The sequence below is a fragment of the Aphelocoma coerulescens genome, chromosome 1A (assembly GCF_041296385.1).
Source record: "Aphelocoma coerulescens isolate FSJ_1873_10779 chromosome 1A, UR_Acoe_1.0, whole genome shotgun sequence".
Taxonomy (NCBI): Eukaryota; Metazoa; Chordata; class Aves; order Passeriformes; family Corvidae; genus Aphelocoma; species Aphelocoma coerulescens.
Window position 1 is genome coordinate 65,442,499 of NC_091014.1, and position 23,900 is coordinate 65,466,398.

General features: G+C 48.7%; 1 protein-coding gene across 15 annotated transcripts in view; it reads right to left on the minus strand.

The window, feature by feature from the left end:
• The window catches only part of PPFIBP1 (PPFIA binding protein 1), a 102,589-nt gene extending 80,382 nt beyond the window's left edge, over nt 1-22,207 (minus strand). For all 15 annotated transcript variants that reach the window (XM_069003308.1, XM_069003312.1, XM_069003306.1 and 12 more), the window contains exon 1: nt 22,116-22,207. The gene's annotated coding sequence lies outside the window, so the exon portion shown is untranslated. The remainder of the gene's footprint in view (nt 1-22,115) is intronic.
• Nucleotides 22,208-23,900: the final 1,693 nt, after the last annotated feature.

The following is a 23,900-nucleotide window of genomic DNA, read 5'->3' on the forward strand; positions in this document are numbered from 1 at the left end:
ATATGCAAAACCATGTCAGCCACTTGTCAGAGGGCACTTTAGCCAGCCTCCAGACAGGAGGACAGCCACAACAGCTCCACTGCTCCTGCAAACACCCCAGGTCAAGAGCAACATGTGTCCTGACGGCAGCATAGAGGAAATGCTGGTCCTGCCAGGAGCACAGATGAGAGGAACTCTTTCCAGTTGGGATAGTCTGGCTCCACTTTTTAATGGCAGGTGCTGGCGTCCACAGCTCAGGGCTCTGAACCAAGCACTGCAGTGTGTCAGGAGCAAGGTGGTGAGGTTTATGGAAAAGAGCTTTTCAACACTGCACCTGGGAACAAGAAGACACAACCCGGGCATAAAAATAAAGTTACCCCACAAAAACAATAAGCCTTAAATCACAATGAATTTCAACCAACAAAATTCATTGTACCACATCCTGAAACAGAGCCAGGTGGGGATATCAAGGCCAGGCTGGATGGGGCACTGAGCAAGCTGGGATAGTGAGAGGTGTCCCTGCCCACGACAGGGTGTTGGAACTGGATGGGCTTTGAGGTCTCTTCCAACCCAAACCAGTCTGTGATTGTATATCTGACCCCAGAAGGCAGCATCTTCACCTATGAGCTTTCCACTCAACTTAGTCGAATAAACTCTCCTACTTCACCCACCCAGTTTTCCCTCTCATGGAAGAACAAGCCCTAGCCACCATAGCAGCCAAGCAGAAACCAGCTCAGTGAGAGCCACTTTCATATTTCACATGAAATAGGGATAAATAAATATTTCATACTTAACTGGTTGGTTTTGTGGAAGAGCAGTTGTTTTGGTTTTTTTTAAGGAAAGAGGCAAACTTTGCTTAGACTCCAAAATGAAAGGTCAGGCGTGAAAGAACTATTTAGAAGATGCTGAGGGTAAATAAGTGCACCATTAAGTATTTGTTGTGTTATATCTTCATTTAGAAATCACCTAATAACCATCTTTCCCACAGGGAACAGCTAATATTAGAAGCAGGATACAGCCCAAACAAGGATGTTTCTACTAAACATCCTACAAACAGATGTTCCTAGAATCCAATAATTCAGCCAAACAGATTTTTAACTCCTGTGTAAAATTTGGGAGACAGCAAAAAAGACTTCAATATCGCTTAAATTGATTATTTCCCACCAGGGAAACTGGGGAAGGGACCATCTTCAGGAGAGGTAGTGAAGCACAGGGAGATCCATCCCCTGCGCAGAAGGGCTGGGTGAAACCTAAGCCTCTCACTGGAAGGCTGCAGGGTCTGTCCCTTTGAGCTGTACCCAGGAGCACGTGCTGCTGTCCCATGGAGGGGATGGTGGAAGCAATGGAGATGGGAGAAGGTCTTTCCAAGAGGTCTTTTCAGGGAAAGTCACCACCACATCTCTCACCTCCTGCAATCCAAACCCACCCTCATTACTGTACAGTCATTTAGTCTGTCAGAGACCCCTCCACACACAACATGAGAGGCTGATTCAATGATGGGGCTTCTGTCTCAGCTCCTTTTATCCTGAAATTTCCTGTGAGAATCCTATAAAATTATGGGGGGAGAAAATAGCATTCTGTACCTGACCAAATAGTAAAACACAGCTCCTGCTCTACCCAGAGGGCAAGTCATCACTTCCAAAAATTTTGATTTCTATGAAAGCCCCTAGCTGCTGAGCTGCAACACAACCTTCACTTCCCACACATTCCTTGTTTACCATCCTTAGGTACCTAGCATCTTTCTAACCCAGCAAAGACAAGGTCTAGGAGACACTGAACTGGCATCCTCTTCTAAATCTGGGGCTCTGCAGGTCAAGACAAGCGTAAGAGAGGGCTACATCAATGCAGTGCTCTACAGAGGGTGGTCTAGATGAACCAGGAGAACACAAGAAATGAAGTGCAGGGAAGAGAAGGACAAACTGGGAAGACCTGTACAAGCTGTGTGTGCAGCACTGCACAACTTGCCATGTGGAGAGGCCTGCTAGCTCTCGTCTGCAGAGAAGACATCTCAAGCACAGGGCTCCCAACATGCAACACACCACATTCTTTTTTAGTTCAGGATTTCCCCCTGCTCTTCATGCAAGCTGAGGACCTGCAGGCTGAGAGATCATCTGCAAGATGGAATTACTAAAAGAGCTTCCCGCAGGTCCTCATTAAACCCCAGTAATCCTCACAGCCATGACAGCAATGCAGCTGGTGATAATGCATTTCCCCTTTCTCCTTGCATCACTGATTATTACTCATTAGGGCACTTATAATCCTTATATAGAACTCTTTTATGTAGCCTAATTTGCTAAGAAGTAATCACTCTCCTCCTCCTCTGGTAATACAAAAGAGGGCTATAAAGTGATTTCATTTGCTGTTTATTCCAAGGCTCTCCTTCCCAGAAGTTTCTTTCAGATGTTCAGTCTGAAGCCAGACACATTTGATCATTAGAAAATGTCTGAGACAAGCCCTACGTTTCACCCAGTTTTGTGTGGAAAAGATGAGTAATTTAGGAAGCTTTACATCTCCGAGTTTACTTCGAGTTGCTTGCCAAAAGAAATCCATTAACTTCTTCCTTAAAAAAAAACCTACCACTGCAGCACTGAAGAATTCAACTCTCCATGCAGAGCAGGGTAGATGGAGTCTACCTAACGCTCAGAAGGAGCTGTACCCGTGTAGAATGAGCACAGGACAGGAGAGCAGGACAGATACCTGCACCACACGCAGCACAATGCACTTGTGTGTCGGCCCAGAGCTGTGGCTCTGGAATTACTGTCTGGTGATCACACTACAGCATGGTCTGGGGCTTCGGGTTCAGGGCTCTGCTGCCAACCCATTTGGGGACTCCAGCACATCTCTTCACCTCGTTGTTCCAGGCTTCCCTCAGGGAAAGCAACAAAAGACCGTCTAAACCCAGAGCTGTTTTTCTGTGCTTAGACTCCAGTCCTGTGCATGCAATCCAAACTTTAAAGGCCCATCTCACTACAGCTTTTCCAACAGTTTTTGGACAATAGATAATGCTGGATGCTGAAAAGGTCACTGCTGAAATAATCACTGTCTTGCACTGACTACCACTCCCTACAAATTAGTTGAAAACAGGGAATACAGATTTATATCCAGCCTTCCCTGTAATCCAAGAGTGCTCACGACAGATTATTTTGCTTATGGATGAGTCCTCGCTGAGCCCTCGCTGAGCCCTCAAAATTTCCGTAAACACTCACCAAGGAAGAGAAAATGAATGACTGGATTGCAGCACCTCATGACACACAAACCTCAAAGCCTTAGCTGTTTAAAACCACCCACACCAAGAAAAGGAACAGGCTGTAGTTACAAACTCCAAACAGCAAAAATAGTACTACGCAAGACAAAAGGGAGAAAAGGTTTTCTAAGAGTAGAACAATTCAGGCAGTTGGTATTTGCAAAAGCCTCCTTCTACATGCCTCTATGCTTTTGTTTCCAAACAGTCTTTCCATACTACAATGAATTTTGTGTAATTACTAGCTAGCTACTGAGAAACTTAATTGTACTGTATTAACAACTGAGGTTTTGACTTCCTATCCAAGGGCTCTACTACTTTTAATTAAACTTGTACATTGTAACCTTGTTAAGCCTATGCAAATCCAACACTGTGAAGTTGGCTCTAATAAATCCAGAGGTAATACTGGAGCTTCCACACAAGGATCCTGAAACAGAGTTTAAAATAAGCTTTGCTAGTACAGATAAAACCAAACACACCAGAGTGCAGGATATGGTTTTGAAGGCTGAACTTTGCACAGTCCATCCTCAGTATGTTTTCAAAGGGTCAATGAGCTACTACAAGTCTCCTCAACTCCTTGTTTAGGCTGAACAACAAAGTTTTCCATCAGATTTGCAGCAGATTTGAGGACTGCAGCTGATTTCCCACATGGCAGCCATGCAAACCCCAGGACCCAAATGAGGTAAGACCCAACAGCACTGTAAAGTCAAGGAGGGAAGAGCATTGAACAAGATAAGCAGGGAAGTCTTAGCTGCTAACCCAGGCCAACGCGGATCATTCTCTCTGTCTGAGCATAAAGGAACCAGGTTTGATTCAAAGGGCACTTTTTACAAAGTTACAGTAATGACTTCATGGAGGACTGCCTAAATATCCATTTCCTCGCGCCAAGGCTGGATTAGTCCCAGAAAGACAAGTTCTGATGCTCACGCTTGCATGTCATGAAAGCAGAGGGAGAAGGTGCCAGGGCAGGGCTAAACCAATTTTTAATATTTTCCAAGTCCTTTCATGTCAGTCACAGATCCTTTATAGTCAGTGTTGTGAAGATGCAATCTAGTCCCAAACCCCGAGGGAGAACGATCCAGACATGTGTGTGCCCACTGATTCAGCAGCTGGAGCTCTCTGCTCCCCCAAACAGCTGCAATTATCCCCAAGATGATGTGAAGGGGCAGGGTGGGGTGGGAAAAGGAAGGAAGGTGGCTGTTTGGCCACCTGAGAGCCCTCCCTGAGGATGCTGCCCTTAACCTGGGCTGCAGGGAGAGATTCTCCCCATGGCATGGCATCCATGCTCCAGAGTGCCTGGCCAGGGGGAGGAAGGGCTGTGCTGCAGGTAGGCACATCTGGCAGGCAGCTCCCATGGGCAGCCACTAGCTCCAGTGGGGTGAGATTGCTCTGGGACAGATGGGGCAGCAGGGAACTCTGCTGCAAGCCCTCACCAGTCATCCCCTCCACCTTTGCTGCATCTAAATTTGATGGAACTGATCATTTGGGTGAGTACAGATGTCAAAACAAACTTAAAGCCCCACATGGCATTACATCTGCAATGGTTAAGAACCCATTTTGGCAAAGCATAGGGCTTTCTGGAAGGCAGAGCCAGGAAAACAACAAGTAAAGGCCCATATGATTGTTCCCACTGATCCTTCTCAGTAGCCATTTCATTACATCACTATTTTCCTAACTAATAAAGGTCAAACCGCAATTTTTGTTATTTCAGATTTATAGTTTCTCTTAAATGAAAGGTATTCTTATGCCAGGAAGAGGCAAAAAGGAGATTTATTTGCCTTACAGATACCATGGCAAACTTAGTTCAGAATTAAAAAAAAAACAAGGAAATCATTATTTCCCCAGCCTCCTTAAAAAGGGACAGAACAGTGAACAAGAAGCCAAGATTATCAGCAGCCAGAAGAAGGAAAAAAAAAACCCAAACCAAACCAAATTGAAGAAAAAGAGCAATAAGAGCCTTTGTTCCCAGGAAATCCTTTTAAAGAATTGAGGAGACTCCAAGCAATGCAGCTGTACTTCCTGTGACCTGCAGCGTTCCATGTGGGAACACAAGGAGGGTCACGGCCTGGGGACAGCTCGGTACAGCCGCGCTGCACACACAGAGCGCCCAGCACGGGAACGCCTCACGCCAGCTGAGACATCCTGGGCTGCAGGGGCAGGGAACTGCACAGCTTCGGAGCTGGCCTGCAAGGGGGAGCCGCTCAAGTCACACATGGTAGCAGGATTCTCTCAGGACTCAGAGCTGGGGTTGCTCACCCTGCAGAAAAGAAGGCTCCAGGGAGACCTTAAAGCACCTTCATGGGCTACGAGAGAGCTGGAGAGGGACTTTTGACACGGGCATGTACTGACAGGGCAAGGGAGAATGGCTTTAAACTGAAAGAGTATGGGGTTACACCAGAAATTAGGAAGAAATTGTTTCCTGTGAGGGTGGGGAGGCCCTGGCACAGGTTGCCCAGAGAAGCTGTGGCTGCTCCATCCCTGGAAGTGTCCAAGGCCAGGTTGGATGGGGCTTGGAACAACGTGGGATAGTGGAAGGTGTCCACTTGGCAGGAAGGTTGGAACTGGGGGATGTTTAAGGCCCCTTCTAACCCAGGCCATTCTAGGACTCCTTTAGAGCAGAGTCAGCAGCAACAGGAGATAGCAATGCTCTTTAACAACGCACAGTTAATAAAACACCACCTGGATACAACACAACAACCTCGCTCCCGTGGTCGGGCAGGTTGGGTATTTGTAAGAGAAATATCACTAAGTGATAAATTCAGCCCACAATGAACCAGGCCACATTAGCAGGCTTCTTGCAAGGAAAAGCACTTGGAAATGACACAAGCAGCTATCCACACAATACACTTTATAAAGCACACACAGCCCCAGGAACATTACTTGATGTATTATTGATAGGCAGAGCCACTTCTGAGGCGACACAGACTTTGAACAGCACTGCAGCAGGAGGGGAGAGTACAAGCGAAGGGAACAACAGAACAGGAATGCTAAACTGCTGCAGGACTTAAATAAACAGACCAATTACCCAAGTCCACACTGAGGAATTAACTCAAGCACTGTCCCTGACTTGCCCTCCCATCTACATCTTGAATTAGAGCACGGCGCTTAACTTCAGTTGGCAGGAGACACAGGCAAATGTTTGATTAAGCACATTTAAGCACTGCCTAAGCACTGCTGCAGGCAGGAAACACTCAGGGACCCCAAAGCCCTCCAAGTATTCCCCACTATTTTCAACACAACTCCATCATACCCTGTGGACAAACTCAGAAAGCAACACAACGTATGTACACGTATTTTTATATATTTGTTTTAAAAGTTTAGTGCTATATATAATTACAGCAGAACTTTCAGATCCCTTGGCATCCTTAAAAGCACAGCTACGGCTATCCAGAGCAGCATCCTTCCTTCAAAGGATGCCCAAGATCGCTCATGTTTGATTCATTTGAGAGGGACACACAGCTGGAACATGTCTCCTCTGCCCCACACCACTGGAAGAGTGGCAAGACAATCATTAAGTATTTTGGGTACACAAGCCCTTCACTGCTAGCAGGAGTCAAGTTCAATATATGTGGGCGAGATCACTCGAGCTTAACTCAGTTCTGAAGGACATCAGCATGAAAAAAATGGGAGGAGAGGCTGCTGGTCCCTGAGGAACAGGAGGGGGAGGTAACAGTTATGCTTGCCTATAACAAGGAGGCATTTCACCCCAACTGAGATCCCTTGAGCTGGAACCCAGCCAGAAAGCCCAAATAATAGTCCTTCTGCTCACAAAACCCCTGAATCTTGATTGTTCACAAGCTGTCTGGAACACAGTTTTAAACTCATTTAAAATATAACAGGGTGGGGAAATTTCCTGCTTCTCATCACTCAGAGAAGATACTAAACCAATGTTTTCTTCATTCCTGCTTTGCCTGCATTTCATTACTCATTTTCCAGCTTTCTTTAAAACCGACAAATTTTAAAGTATAAGGGTTTTATGTATGATTTTTTACTTTGTCCCTGCACAGGATGCCATTGGAAGTATGCAATATTTAAGCATTGCATATGCACAGATAAGAAATTTTTGCTTTTACCTTGATTGAGCATTTGTTTTGCTTCTTTAAATCACCCAGCTTGTGTCTTTTACAGGAAATTAAATTAACACAAAGTATCTTTTAATAATCATAAAAGCTTTCCAGCAATTCAATTTGCAAAATGACAGACCAGCATTCTGCATCACAGTAAGCAGTTTATCAAGCTGTTCTGACAGCAGATCTTGTTCAAAGCCTTGTCCAGAAATGTAACACTACCTCCTACTATTCCAGGCGTGCAGTCAATGACGGAAAACAGTTATGAGACACAGCCAAGCACATGCTCTCTCTTCACAGCATTAAAATCTGGAAGTCTCTCTCTCCCTCTCTCTACCAGCTACGACCCAACTGAGCTGCAGCCAGGATCAGCTCTGTGAAGACAAGTTAATACGGACCTGCTTCATTCTGTTTCCCTGAAAACGAAGCCAGCTCTGCACTGCCGGAGGCCCCAGCCTCGCGTAGGAGGGAGCCTGGCGGTTCCACTCCCAAAACCTGCACGAGGTCTTGGCAGGGACTCTCAGCACAGGTCAGCTCACAGGACATGCACACAAGAGGAAGAGATGCAGGGAAAGACAGCATCAAGGTATGGAAAGGACTCGAAACCACAAAGTAGCTCAGGGACAAAGGGTGCTACGTGTGTGTGAGGAATTGCCCCTACCAACCCCATAAAACATGGCCAGGGCCAGCAGCCCAAACCACAGGAAAGGCCTTGCTGTGACACACCGACCTCTTCACGCCACTCGACTGGAAGTGCCTTCCCAAAAAGTGTTGCTCCTGCTCTGACAGGACTTCTGTCTGCCCTCATACAGCACAAGGGCTTCAGGAAGCCCGACAAAAGCCCTGATAGCAGGGAAGCAGTGAAAACAAGGAAGGCAACTTATCCCAGCCTCAAAGGGAATGAGTGGTGAAGCTAGAGCTCTGTCTGGCCTCATCCACACAGCAGCAGCTCCAGCATGAGCATAACTGGCTTTTCTGCAAATGCTGAGACATGGAGCATATTCCAAACAAATATTCCTTAGGGGAGAAAAAAAACAAAGATGCATCAAGTGAGACTTCTGGGACAAATACTTTCACTCCTGGGTTCGTGAGTTTTAGCCTATTTTTAATAAGCTGCCTTTGCAGATGCCAAAAGAAATCTCTCCCCCTCTGTACATATACAGCTGGATGTGAATCCCCACAGCCTGGCCAGCAGCATCTGCATTCAGCTTCATAGATGTGAATTACAATAGGAAGTCTTGAGGAGGGGAAGCCTCCTCTCTGGAATTCCAAACACAGGTAGTTAACATGGTCCAAGTGCCAAGCATACAGCCCATGGGAAGGAGGGACCCATAAGCGCAGAGTTAGAAAGTTCCTTCCTTGCCACCAGCAGTATTCCCTCGATCCTTTATTACTAAGCAGTGTTAAAAAAGATCAATATGCACGGCTTAAAGACTGAAATACAGAATAGCTCCTTTTCTCCAGGCTCCATTTGCACACAGGAGCACAGCTAGGAATCAGTGTCCCACTCAGAAGCTGCCTCTCCTTGGCCATCACAGCTCTGCAGAAAGGCTGCAGGTCTGTTAACAGCCACCAGACCAACACAAGCTCCATGTGGGCAGGAAAGGCAGCTCCTTCCCTTGGAGAAGCACTGCTGCATTCCTGGGCTGGCCTGCAGTTTCAAACTCCTCGGCAGCATCCAGCCCTCCCCACTCCCAGCCCTACAAGAAGCAGGTGGCATTGCAAACCTTCCAGAGCAGCACAGTTCAAGGCCAGAATGAACTCATCTGCAAAATTACACTGCTCCATCTCTTGCCTCCACTGCTCCCAGCACACCTTCCTGAACACGCACATTTTTGTACACTTTTTGTTCTTTGAGAAGCCTAAAAACCTCATTGGGAGAAATCTGCCCACTCCAAAAACATGAACCAGCAAAGCCTCATGCTTCTGGGAGCTGTCTCTGGCTCCATCCAGGGAAAACCATTCCAGCCTACAATGGCTCCTTAATGCCACCACTGCTGGGAAGCCCAATACACCCTCATCACAGTGCTTGGAAAAGGAGGCAACAGCCAGAGCCAGTCCCAGCAACACGTTTTCCCACTGTCCTGGGAAATGCCAAGCTTCCCATTGAGAGTCTGGCCATCAACCAACCTCCAGCGTTTCCTGAGCCCGACCAGAGGCTCTGCAACAAGAACAGTGCTCTCACCCACCTCCTGGAAAGCTGCCCAGACCAGACTGTTCTCCCCTGCCTTCCACATCCCTGCCACATGCTCCATGGCTTTGGAGCACCACGAAGAAGCTGGCATACACACTGGCATGCAAAATCTCACCATGTAGGCAAAGCAGCTCCAGTTTGGCCCACACCAGCAGGACACACAACCTGACCTCTCCCTCCTCCACAGGGAGGAGTGTGCAGGTCCACACATTCACCCTGAGCAGCCCCATGGGTTTTTAGTTACTTTAGTTCATCTCCAGTACTCCTCTGCCTCCCTATACCCACAGTCCTCTCCCAGAAATCTGCCTCATTTCCCACGAACGCCTACACAGTGAGCTTGGCGTACTGGCTTGTCTCAAAACCTCATCAGGCCCCAAACAGGGACAGCCAACTTTTAGAGGAGGATTCACGTTTCATTTTTCATAGTCTCAAAGCTATGCAACATGTTGAGTCTGTGCTGTAACCTCCTGTTTATCAGGGAACGACTAACAGTTTAATTTGGATTAATTTCACGTATGGCTTCTATCAGACCCGGCAGAACCTCTGGCTGCCCTCACACTTCTGTATAAACATCAACAAAATCCAGGCATGAGGATCTAGATACCGGAGGAAAACGTCTGCCTCAAAACTTTGCATCACAGGCAAGACAGAAAGGATTGAAGGAAGGACACTGCAAATTACAGCACTCTGAATTTCCCTGTGTGCCCATGGGAGAGCAGGGACATGCACTGGGAGGATGGACCCCATGGCAGGTGGCACTGCCAACTTCAAAAGCCAGCAGGGTCCCCTGCTCTGCAGCAGCTACGGTTGGGCTCTCACCACTCAACAAGCCCAGTCCAGACCCCAACATTCCCTGGGGAACCTGTTTCCTTGCCCCTCACTTCCATGCCCAAGGACTTCAGCAGCAGAGACCACACTGTCCTTCTGGTACCAGGGTGTCCTCCTCCCTTTCCCAACCATGCCCCTAACAGCTTGCCCCAACAAAAGGGACATGAGCAAAGGTATCTCCACTTAGACCATCACTAGGTCTCCATCCCCAACAACCTGTCTCTTCCAAAAACACATGGCAGGTCAAACAATGCAAAGTGGAACTCTCACTAGAAGCAGAAGTGGTACTTTCATTGGGTCTAGCAGGTATTTTATAGACAGCACTCCTATTTCTTACTCCGCTTACAGCAAATAACACCTCTCCCATAAAGGGCTCCACATCTTAGGGCAAAGAGAGAACAAACAAAGTAAAGCTCAGAGGGAATGTGGTTTCTTTCCCATTCCTTCCTTTTAACACAAACAGAGACAGATGCCCTGTTTTGCTCCTAAATGCACACTCTGCAGGAGCTACACGAACACAGCTGGATCTGAGGAACGGAAATGCTGTTCCTCACCATGTGCAACAGTTAAGCCAGGCCTAATTACCACAGCCATAGGAAAATTATATAGAACATTTTTAGTAAGAAGAGAAATTAACTGCAATATCACAGCCAAATTCCAATTTATCATCAGCAGTCCAGCTGGATACACTGTCCTAAACAAGTGGGAAGCTGATCCCAAACTACTGCCACATGTGCTGTAGCGTCCTTACCCTTTTTAGTCATAGAATGAGCTGAGTAGGAAGGGACCCACAAGGATCATTAAAGTCCAATTCCTGCTCTGCACAGGACAGCCCCAAGAATCCCCCCCACACCTGAGGTTGTTGTCCAAATGCTCCTGGAGCTCTGGCAGCCTTGGGGCTGTGACCATTCCCTGGGGAGCCTGTTCAGTGCCCCATCACCCTCTAGGGGAAGAACCTTTTCCTGATATCCAGCCTAACCCTCCCCTGACACAGCTCCAGCCGTTCCCTCAGGTCCTGTCCCTGGTCACACAGAGCAGAGATCAGGGCCTGCCCCTCCTCTTCCCCAGGTGAGGAAGCTGCAGAACTGCTGTGAGCTCTGACCTCAGTCTCCTCCAGCTGAACAGACCAAGTGCCCTCAGCTGCATCTTGTGTGGCTTCCCCTCCAGGCCCTTCACCATCTTCATGTCTCTCCTTTGGACATTCTCTGAGAGCTTTACATCCTTCTTACATTGCGGCTCTCAAAACTGCAGAGCCCTTCCCCTCTGAAAGAGGCACGGAGATACACCAGCGTATCAAGGCAAGCCCCTACAGAAACATCCCCTTGTTACAACTCCTTCTGCATTTCCAGGTGCCCCACAGTCAGCTCAGCCCTGCCTAAACAGGGCCCAGCTCTGCTGCCTGTTTTTCTGCTGCCATGCCACAGAGTGAGGCATGCATACACACCAAGCACAACACCTGTGTTCTGACAGCTGCATTTCCACACCAGCGCCAGGTTCCACCAGGAGCAAAATGACTTCCTAGGACTGCACAGGACAGTGTCAAACAGCTTCTCTGCACAGAAACGCAAAAGGGAGAGACATTTGTTGCAAGAAAGCCAAACACACAGCAATTACAGTTTTTGTTCATCATCTCTCTGTGGTATTTTCACTGGTGAATGAATAAAATATCATTTACAGCAAAAGCGAGATTTCCAGTTGGAGGTTATTTACTTTCACCTCAATCAGAGCAGCCCTGGCAAGCTAGTTGATGCACAAGCCAAGCAGCAAGTGCTCGCATGCTGGGAACTGTTCAAACAGGAATAATTCAATCTTTTTGTAGTCTCACCCTGGCTAATTTGCCACAAGCTGTCTCTTTTCAGATGCTACATGAAACACGAGAAAAAAACCAAGCTGGATTAAGCTGGTCCGTTTACAATCAGTTCATCTACTGAGAGTTCAGGTCAGTTCGTTTTCTCTGTAAAACAAATTCCTGTTTTCAGCTTCACAGGGTTTAAGGAACAAAAATTTATTGCAGTAACCAAACATTGCTCACTGGACAAGCGTGCAGAGATTACTTAACTAATGCAAACGATTTTCAGTCTGCGTGCAAGGAATGCATGGGATAATTCCAGGGCACTCTCTTCCACCAGCATTTTACAAGTACTTTTTAGGTAGCTATGGAGATGTTACAGCCTTTTTTCATTTTGCTGTCATAACTAGACAGCTATTGATTTCTTTGCAAAATTCCTTGGAAGAGTGGGGAAGGGAGGGGGAGTTTCAAGCACGGTGAGGTCTGAGAGCAACAAGCTGAAGAAAATGGGAACAGATTTCAGATGGAGAGTCAGCATGGAGGCTCCTTGCAAAAGACAGCCTTGAACCTGATCCTGCTTGGGTACTTCTGCAAGAAAGAAGGTAAACATACACACATGTAACGGGGATTGTCTTCCAACAAGGTCCAAAAGGAAAAACATTTCCAGCTCCCACTGCCATCACCCTGCACAAAAGGAGGCCCTCCCCAAGGCCAGGCTGTGGTTTTGCTCCAACACAAATCTCTCTGGAGGCATGGTAGGACTCTGTCCTCACAGTCATGCTGGGCTGCAAGATGTTTCCCTCTCCCTCTAAGCAGGTTACACAGAAGTCTCATCCTGGACAGGCCTTGCAGGTAATCAATGCCTCCTCTCCACCCCCACCAGGCATTACAGCTTTGTGATGGACAACTCTGCATTTCACTCTCCTTCCAACAATAGCCTAAGAGCTTGCTGTGAGCTCAGCACTGCTGGTCCTCAGCAGCTGATTCTGCCCAAAATGATGCTGAGAGAAATGCCTTTCACCTTATTGACCCTTTAAGATAAAACATTCCTGCATATGCAGATTTAAGACCAAACACCACAACAAGAGAGTCTGAAACATGAGATACCGACCTGGAAAACTCTGTGTCACACAGATAAGGACGTGCAAATGATCATGGATTTAGGCCTCATTCAGAAACTCCCTTGGTAATGAGAACAACAGACAGGCTCTGAACAGATACTTCCCTTTGGATAAAACAGAAAGGAAAGCCTGTTCAACCAAAACATTTTTCTTAAATTCACCTTAGACCCAGTCACAACAATGGAGCCAGAACCTGCAGAATTATCTCTACCACAAGCTGCAGGAAGTTTACCGGCACCATCCTGAAAGCAAATCTCAGTCTTCTCCTCTCCATGCGGTGTTTACAGCCTCATGACTGCTCACCAAAAGGACACTCTCGAGGTCTACTGCAAATGGAAAGTAAGCGAGATGTTGCCGCTGCAGAACAAATCCATGACTGTTATGTCCACCTAATGCCCATCCAGATATGCAGCCACATCCTCAATGCTGCTATTTCAACTTGTGGGAAGGCTTGAAAGGGGAGAAGAATTAATCATCCTCTAAGCTCCCCAAGAAACTGGCTGAGGACAGGCAATGCCATGGGGCAGCCCCCGGACTCTCCCCATCCCGCAGCCAGGTGCTCCCAGATGTTTCCACCAGCCCAACACTGCAAGCAGCATCCCAGCTTTAGAGCAGTACCACAAATCAGGTGGCACTACCCACCAGCTGCCAGAGGCAAGCCGTGAGATTGCAGTGTCCCCACACCATGGGGCACAGGCCAGCCTCAGCTACTGCTGCTGGATGGCTACATGCCCCAACAGGGCACTGGGGAGGGAAGGGGGCACATCTGCACCCCAAATCCAGCAGCAGTCCTCCCACTCACCCAGAGCAGGGCACACGCCTCCCTGGGGCCCCTCACCAAGGAGGGAGGCAGGGCATGGTGCAACTCCCCCACAGCATCCAAATTCCTGCTGCACATCCTAAAGATATTCCAGAAAATACAGTTCTGCTCAGCACCACCAGAGATTGCAGTGGCCCTGCCCAGCACAGGAGGTCCAACACCAGCTCCACCACGAGTGTGGAAACCTCTGAGAAGATGCTTTTGGTTAGGACCTGCTAGTTACATGTTTCACATCCAAGAGAAGGTGTACACCAAGGTAAGCCACTATATGCTTCTTCTGGAGGAGAAGAAAACAAACAATAAACCAAATAAAAAATCATGTGATATAGAAAAAAAAAAATCAACCTTTCTTTATAAAAACACAAAAACAAATTCTTAGAGCCAATTTAAGCTTAGGCAAGAAATATAAATATGCATTTCTGAACTTTCCCCTGTGATGTTTCCTTCACAAACGTAACAAATTAAAAGTGCTGTCACAAATTAAACGAGCTTTGGTTAAGTGGAGGGGAAAAAAATGCTGATGGCTCTGAGATCCAACTGACAAGCCTTTTCAAGTCTGCTCTGATGCAAAACCAACTTCCCAGGGATTTAAATTAAGAGTAAAGAAATATTTTCCTTGGCTTAATCCTGGTTTGGAAGCAGGACAGAGGATACTACAACAAAGCCCGCACCTGAACCCGCCAGGAGCCATCCAGCTGCCACAAGTCTTTCCTGGAGATTAGCTGCTCAACACACCCACCTCTTCCTCAGCAAGACCCCTGCTCCACTGTGCCAACAGCTGTGGGCAGGAATGGGGAACACTCAGCACATCCTCCCCTCACTCTCTGTAGGCCACCAACCCAATGACACTGCCTGTGATGCACACCCAGGTCCAGGAGAACAGACATTTCAACTTGGATCTTGAGGAAAGCCACCAGGGACGGCTACTTCAGCCTCCAGCTGCAATGTGGAGGTTCCCCTCGCAGCACAGAGGTCCCCAGGGTGTAGATCACACAAAGTATTTGTCAGCTGTGGGATGGAGCACCTTGCTTTTCCTGGGGAGAATGAAATTTCTGTCTGGTTCTTCCAAAGGGAGCTCTGTGTACCATCCTTCCTCAACCATCTAACAAAAGTCTACCAGAAATGCTTCCAGTGCACAAGGAAGAGCAAAAAGGTTGAGCATCATGGCCATCAAACCACCACCTCCCACGTGTTTTCCAGCTTGGAATGCAGGTTCCAGCACCAGGAATGTTCCCTGATCCCACATAGCCACAGCTTCACCCACAACCCAGCCCTTGCCTGCCCCTGCATCCTGCACACAGCAGCTCTCAGAGATGACACACTCCCCCCCGAGGCTGGGGATGGACAAAGATGAATCCATCCTACTTTTAGCACAGGTCTAAAACCTAAGCCAGGAGAGTAGAGGAGATGCTTCAAAGCCACAAGAGAAGGTTCCAAAATCATGCAAAACACAAGCACAGAGCTGACATCTATGAATACCCACTCATGCTGAGAAGACCCCAAGGTATTTGCTCCCTTTCCCTGTCTCCACAGCACTCCTTCCATAGGAGTAGTCCACCTGATCCAAGCCTAACAGAGAACAGACTCTGCCAGTCTCCATATGGCCAGAGGGATTTTTAGCAACCCATGGCAGGTGTGTAAGCACACAGCAAAGCTGTACAGAACCCAGGATCACAAGGACTACAACCATGTGAGATCATAACTATTTTCAGAAACACACCAACAGCTCAGGGTGTTTTTACAAAAAAGATACTCTTCTCACTTGCTCTCAAGACAGACATTAATTAGCAGCATTACACTCTGCAGAACCTTAATTTGATCCTACAGACATCTTCACATGCCAACCTCACGACACCCAAAAACATGAAGGCCAGCCTTCAAATGGGCTGTGGGTTTTTCTCCCCATCCCTCACACTCTGCAAGACCTGGGCTAGTCTAAGTAGCTAATTTCCTTCAACAGTGCTCAGACCTTTCCCACGTTTCACAAGGGCTGTATTTCTGTCAAAACTTCTTACCTGGCTGTAGCTAGTGAGTACAAACACTTTAGAGAGAAAAATATCAAGCCAAGATTCAGTAAAACAGACTTTCTGGATAACTATGGACTCTTTGAACAGACTCAGTCCAGGAACCACAAAGCTGGGAGAGAACCAGACCCCCATGGCCACACCTCCTGACAGAGCAGATGGGCAGCTGTGTGCACAGCTGCCACAGCACCAAGGAAAGGAATACCCTTCCTTGTCCTCAAAACACATCCTGGTGCTGATTGGGTAAATGCATGTGTGTTCTTGTTTCTGTCCTCCATAACAGAGCACAACAAGGGAAGATTTGAGAATGAGGAGGTTGGGGGGTTGTTTGTTTGGCAGTTTGTTTGCTTTCACAGTTATTTTTCTGTTACCAACTATGAATTGTGTGTGTTGTACATCCCTTCACAACCATTGCAGTGCGTGTGAACTATCTGGGGTTATATTCTACACTGACATATAAAATATACCCTGTTTTACCCTATGTTTTTGCTTCAGAGCTGATCAGTCTGAGACGAGGCAGGGAAGACCAGACCATTATCATTTCCTCTTATTTTGATGTGTCTGTAACGGAGCAAGAAAGCAAAGCTCTTCTCCCAAATCCATCACATTTGGAGCCATGAGAACTGTTGGATTTAAAAGATGCTGATTCACGCTAGTGGTTATCAGATTTTTCCCATCTGTGACACAATTTGACAGCTGTCTGGCAGCACAGAGAGTCTCCGCTTTGGAGTTCAGATGCTGCAACAGCCGGCTCAAGTCTCAGCCTTCAGTTCTCCCCTAATATTTAGGGAAAAAGCCTATAAAGAAAAATGCAAGTGCAAACTAACTTTCGGATCAGCATACCTGACCTTGGAGCCTTTTGTGCATAGGTACCATTTGGCAAGGAGATTTTATTCATGCAAGAGTTACAACACTGTGCCTGCTGGAACAGGGATTACCATCAAAATGTATGCAAAGGGCTGCTTAAAGTCACTGGTTTTGATATTTTTATCTCCCTTCAAACACCACAAGCCAGAGACTGCTGAAGTGGCCTCTGGTCCTGTTCCTTGACACAACTTGCTCTGCTTAATGATGCAGAGCCACAGAATGGAACAGGAGCATCTTCACCTTACCACAAACAATTCCTCCCAGCCAGCACCTCTAGTGAGGAGCACTCTCCCAAAGTACCAGCTCTGCCAGCACAAAGGGACCAAGCACTCCATGGCAAGAGCTCACAGGACTCACAGCCAGCAGATATGTTGGTTTGGCAAGACTAGACTACACAGCCCAACCTCTCCCAAGTTCTGCTTCCCCCATTGCATCACTCAAGGCTAGGGCAGAGTGTCTGGAAAGTGCCCAGCAGAAAAGGACCCGGAGGTGCTGGTCAACAGCAGCTGAACATGAGCCAACACCTGCTCAGGTGGCCAGGAAGGCCAGTGGCTCCTGGCCTGGGTCAGCTATGGTGTGGCCAGCAGGACCAGGGCAGTGACTGTCCCCCTGTTGTGGGCACTGGTGAGGCCTCACCCCAAACGCTGTGTCCAGTTCTAGTCCTGTCACTGCAAGATGGACATTGAGGGGCTGGAGTGTGTCTGGGGAAGGGAACAGAGCTGGGGAAGGGTCTGGTGCACCAGGAGTGGCTGAGGGAACTAGGGGAGCTCAGCCTGGAGAAAAGGAGGCTCAGGGGGAACCTTCTGGCTCTGCACAACTCCCTGACAGGAGAGGGCAGCCAGGGGAACTCAGGCTCTGCTCCTAGGGAACACAGGACAGGAGGAGAGGGAACAGCCTGGAGTTGTACCAGGGGCAGGTCAGGTTGGACATTAGGAGGAATTTCTTCATGGAAAGGGTGCTCAGGCCTTGGCAGGGGCTGCCCAGGGAGGTCTGGAGCCCCCATCCCTGGAGGTGTCCAAGGAAGGACTGCATGTGGCACTCAGTGCTCTGGGCTGGTTATCAAGCTGGGGATTGGTCAAAGGTTGGGCTCATTGACCTTGGAGGACTTTTCCAACCTAACAGATGCTGTGATTCTATGATTAATGACAAACATGACCCAGGCAGGGGCAGGGAACAGAAAGGCTTTACCTACAATGGGCTGCAAAACCTGTGTCTAAATATAGTTCCACTGAGGAAAGAAATCAGCTTTTAACACAATTGGTTTATCTTGGTCTTTTAACAGAAACAGAAGCATGGCCAATGGAAAAAGGAGAAAGCTTTAACCCAGCACACTTTCCTCGTGTACAGCAGAAGTCACAGAGGAACAAAGTACTCAGGAAGCTAAAGGACACCAGGAAATTTTATGTGCCCATAGCAAGGGCAATACACAGCATGGGCAAGCAACTGTGAATTCAATGTGATGACTGAATTATTAATGGAAAATTCCATCCTTTAAGCACAAATAAAGTACTATTTCGGCAGCAAACACTACTAGAAAAGTAACAAACAGCCACTGTCTTCAGTATGAGCTGAGCCAACACACAGGTCAAATTGTGAGAGAGAGGTGGGGGAATAAAAAGGAGGGAAAAGAAAAATGCATCATTCCCTACATCTCAAGGTATGTTCCCAGCTGAGCACCCTCCCTAGGGAAGGGAGATCCAAAGCAAAGATCCCACCAGAAATCCACCGAGAGATGTCAGGATTTACCGCGATCTCCTGCTGAAGTTGCCTCAAATTGGAAACACACAACAAGTGCAGGTAACAAACCCATGGCAAGAGAAACACTGACCTCCAAGAGGACCAAGGTTTCATTCTGGATTAGATGCTGACTTTTCCAAACACAGGGCAAGAGATGTAATCTCTGGGGAATAGCATGGAGCCTTTTCTGTGTGATGTAAAGGTTAATGCTTGCAAACCAGACATCTCTGAGGAGCTGCCTGTGATTTCTGAAGCTGTCATTAAATGTCCACCCTGTCTTCACTCAAGCCAGGGCAGGAGTTTATAGTAAATGCTAAATAAACATATGGGCATAAACACCAGCAGTAAGCATGAGGCAAGGCAATGTAGTTCACCTCTGCTGGGCTGGATCCAAAAGCAAAGTCACTAATGGGATGACTAATGGGATGACTAATGGGATCTCACAATTACTAATGGGGGGAGGGGTTCACTATTCAGCCTAAGTACAGGAAGGTATTAAGTGGTTTTAGTTATGAAGGTATTAAGTGTTTTTATGTATCCTCAATGCACAGCTGTATGCACACGTTCCACACAAGAGGAGTGAACAACAAAACCCGCCTGAACCTTCCAATAAACCTGTTCCTTGCTTTTCTAAGTTTACAGATGTGGTTTGGCCAGGTAGAAATAGGTCAGATCGTAATTGTACGCTTTAAAGCGGCCACATCACTTCAGTTTTGCTTTGAAGCCCTGACAGTAACCAAGGAAAGCACGAGAAGAAGCTGTCTCAGATACACCAACCTAACTTGTACATCACCATTCAGTAGCTGAGGCAGAAGTTACCAGCACCTCCTTAAGGAAAGGCATGCAAATTCAGCAGTGGGACAGGGGCTTTACTGACCACCCCTAACACCACAGGATGTTTTATCAGCCCAATCCTGCCTAATATTTGGGCTCCTACTTTCTCTGTTGAAAACTACTGCAAAACAACAGACTCCCCCGTCAGAGGCACTTTGGGTTTTTGCACTCCTTTTGAGCCACCTCAGGAGTCAGGGATATGTTTTTGGAACATCTGTACCAGATTTGGGATCTGGCACCCTCTCCGTACTCCCTCCACCTTCACAGAAAAACACATAATGCAAAGCACAACACAGAAAATCAGGCAGCTCCTCAAAGCAGTTGACAGCAACACTCCCTTTGCTCAGTAAGCCAAAGGCCCGGTTTGATGCAATCGCACCACTGACAAGAAAGTGACTAAACCTTCGTTGGTTTCAAAGCTCTTCAGGGGAAGGATTTCCACTTCACTGAAAGTGTTCCTTTAAGTGGTGAAAGAAACATTAGAGAACCCCCTCTCGGATGGATTAAAGAGACAAAACCTCCTAAAGGACACTGCACCCAGCACCTCATCACACACAGCACTGCCTGTCCTCAGGCCACCCTGACCTGGCCAGTGAGCAGTGACCAGACTTTGTCCTGCTCATCACCAGGGAGCAATGGGACCAGACAGGCCGGCAGCACCACCTGGGAACCTCAGTCTCCTGGGAATGGCTGCCATTTCAGGAATGTTAACAATTATCCTCGGGTCGAAGGCAAAGCCTCCCCATGCACCTCCACAGATATTTTCACCAGCACCCCTCTCCTTCCTGCAAGGTGTGTCAGCACAGCCCAGGAAGGAAACAGGACTCGCATCAAAATAGGAAAAAAGATGATTTTCACCATGGTTCCCTGCCCCATGTGACATCCCTGGTTTCAAGGCACTCCACCCTACATTTCAGGGACAAGCAGAAATGTTACTCACCAAGTTTCTTCTAGAGCCTGGATCTGCTGCAGACACATGTGCACAGGACAAACCAACTTAAACCTTCCTCAGCACAACTCTTACACCCAGATGCAGCAAATGGATGAAATCCCAGGGCTCAAAGCAGGACATGGGCTGCCGAAGAGGGAACCCGCTCCTCAGGGCCCCCTCACAGCCAGGCAAACAGGTGGGGCTCCCGCTGCCTTCGGGGAGGAGAGGAACACCAACTTCACTCTCCTGGCATGGGAACATCGATCTTAATGTGTGAGCAACACAGCAGCCACTGACAGTCACTGTCACTGCCAGGAGATGATCTCTCCAATACAGCTTTTCAAGAAGCTGTGCTAAATCCAAAACTCCACTGGGTGAGTACTAAGCTGAAGTAGGGAGTGCCCTGGCTCTTCGTTTCTTACCGATGCGAAGAAGTTAAGAGGCCAAAATCTTTGCTGCACTTGAAACAGAGAGTTTAAGCAGATTTCTGCTTTCCTACTTTCCTGAATGCCTCTCAAACCAACCTGCCATGCTGCCTCACTGAGAGCACCAGTTTTACTGAAACCTCTACTTACATCCCTTCAGAAATGTAAATCCTCAGGATACAGCTGCTACCTTTAATAGAGGCAATAAATCCCAAGCTGACACACTGGGACATCTTCCTCTTCAAAGCTCCACGGTGTAATCATGGAGAATATTCCCACTCCGTGCCCCATTTCTGCTGTTTACTTTTTGGAGTGCAGCGACACTTGTATTGCTCAATATGCTGCCAGTGCAATCCACACAGAGCCTACACGCGGTGCTGCTGTAGTGGCTGTGCTCGGGCCAGAATAAGGAGAGCGAGCAGAGTCTCTGAAGGCTCAGGCACAGCCAAGCCCCAGCCTGAAACTCTTCCTCTGTGTTCCTCACTCACACGAGGGAGCACACACGTGTTACACCACAGCCAAGCGTTTAATGCCAAAGCTTCCCTTCCCCCCAGAAACAGCCACCGAGGTGTAAAGCACCTTTTTACAGCTCCAGCTGCACCCCAGCCACGGTGTGAACAAGCACAGCTATTCCAGCTTTTAGAAGTCGCGGCTCGAACAGAAACAGACCTCGAAAAAGTAATTACAGGATGTAAGAACCCCAGGCCTTAAATCAAACCACATTTGTCAGCTCCAGATAAAACCCATAACTGCAGTTTCACAGCATCAGTGCCTGAAGCGTCCTACTAAGAGCCTGAAAAGATTAAACCGAAGACCGCCAACCTCTCCCCAAAACTTCCCGAAAAGTTGTGTCAGGTCCAGTACAGAAACAAGGCACAGAAGATCGGGAGTGCCGAAAGCACTGGGAGGCGGCACGGGAACAGGGACACGCAGCGGGGAACACGGACACGCAGGGGGGACAGAGGCTGGCGGGCTGGGACACGGCACGGGAACAAGGACACCAAGCGGGGACAGAGGCTGGCGGGATGTGGCGGGGCAGGCTCCCCGCTGCCCCCGGCTCCGGGCACACGCGGCGCTCCCGTTCCCGGGCCCGGGCTCGGGGCGGCTCCCGGCCCCGCTGCCGGGGGGCCCCGGGCCATGGCGGCGGCAGAGGAGGAGCCGCCGGGGCAGGGCACGGCGGGGCTCATCCCGCCGCGACACGAAGTTGCCGCAGTCGGCTCCGAGCGGTCTCGGAGCGGGTCCCGGGAACTTCGCTTACCTGCGGCCGAACCGCGCAGAGCCCTCCCGGGGCGGCAGCGCCTCCGCCGGCTCCGGGCAGCCCCCGCCGCCGTCCCGCCCGCGCCGCTCCGCTCGGGGCCCGCCCCGCTCCGCCCCGGGACCGGCCCCGCTCCGCCCCGCCCCGCCCGCGGCCCCGGGACCGGCCCCGAGCCGCCGCTCTGCCCCGCCCGGCCGAGGCACCGCCCGCCGCCGCTCCCGGGGCCGGCCGTGGGGGAGCCGGCGTGGGTCTGCGAGCCCCCGAGTTCCCAGTGCCCCTCACGGGGAATCCCAGCATCGCTGAGGCTGGAAGAGACCTCGGAGATCATCGAGTGCAGCGTGTGACCGAGCGCCACCGCGCCAGCCTCACCCTGGTACCGAGTGACACGTCCGGGCTTAAAACACCGCCGGGGACGGTGGCTCTGCCACCTCCCTGGGAACAGCCCAGGGTGCTCTCCCCGGGCCTTCCCTGCCCACCTCGGGATCCCGACGAGTGTCCCGGGTCTGCGCTGGGCTGAAGCAGCCCGAGATCTCCCCGAATCGCTGCTCGGGAAGGGAAGGGGTCGGGTCTGGCCGCGGCCCCCGAGCAGCGAGCCCGGGGCTGCAGCTGGCAGGAGGCATCACCGCTACCGCCGAGCACCGCAGCAGGGTGTGACACCCTGGTTAAATCTGCACCCATGCCAGGGGTTTGCCTCGGTGCTGAGGATAAACATCGTGCAGGTTTTAATGCAGCGATCATTGCTACATTCGCACGAGCATTACTCTCTCATTTATACAGAGTAAGGGATTCAGTGCACTCCACCAACAGCCTCGCAGCCACGCCAAAAAATAACCTTAGCTTTACCAGCTCCATGGCAGAAAGGTCTTCAGAGGCCTAGGATGCTGCTCTTTCAGGAGTGGAGCCACACAAATAACAGACCAAGGGGTTCAGGCAGGTTCAGCCAGCTAACTCTTGTTTGGAGTTAACTCAAAGCTCTTCCTTCCATCTCTTCTCCAAGGGCTGGGTCAGAGAACACTTTTGATGTTCTGTACATGGAAAAGACAATGCGGTTGTACTCTGTTTCTGACCATAACATGCAAAAAAGTGGAAGTTTCCATTCAAAATGGAAAGTATTGGTGACATGTTGAAAGCAAACATTTTGAATTCCCAACAAAAATGGGAATGTATAATTTGCTTTTTAAGCACAGTTTGCAAAGAGCACAAGTCAATCCAAACCACTTTTTTTTTCTGGCAAGTTACCAGCCTGTCACGTTGGCCACACAGCTCCAGGGTGTCTCAGGTTAAACAGCAGGACTGAGTTTTAGGCTATGAGAAAAGAAAGGCAGTTTAAAAAATACCTAGGTTTCTTTGGTATCTTCTAGTACCTCTGTTTCAAAACTTTGGTGCCTACCTATGGTTCTGATGCTCTGCAGTTGGTCTTTTTGTCCATTTTTCTCAAATCTTCATCAGTTTTCCAGCAAATGTTACCAGTGTGCTGTCAGCTGATGGGTAAGTGCTGATCACACTCCAGGTCACACCAGGCTGAATCACGGGGATCCCACTCCAGCACTCCATCCTTCCTGAAATGGCTGGACTTGGACTTGCCCAGTAACAAGCACTCGGAACAAATATGGATCCACTATTCTTCAGCCTTTGTTTTTTGAATTGAGTTTTCTGTTGATTGCTTTTTTTGCACATTGAAATTTTAATTCAGAAAGCGAAGATCTTTATTTAAAAACCTAATGCAGAAGGCCTTCATTTGTCAGGATGGCGTGAGAGAGATCTCTGAAAACAAATCTGAGCAGACAG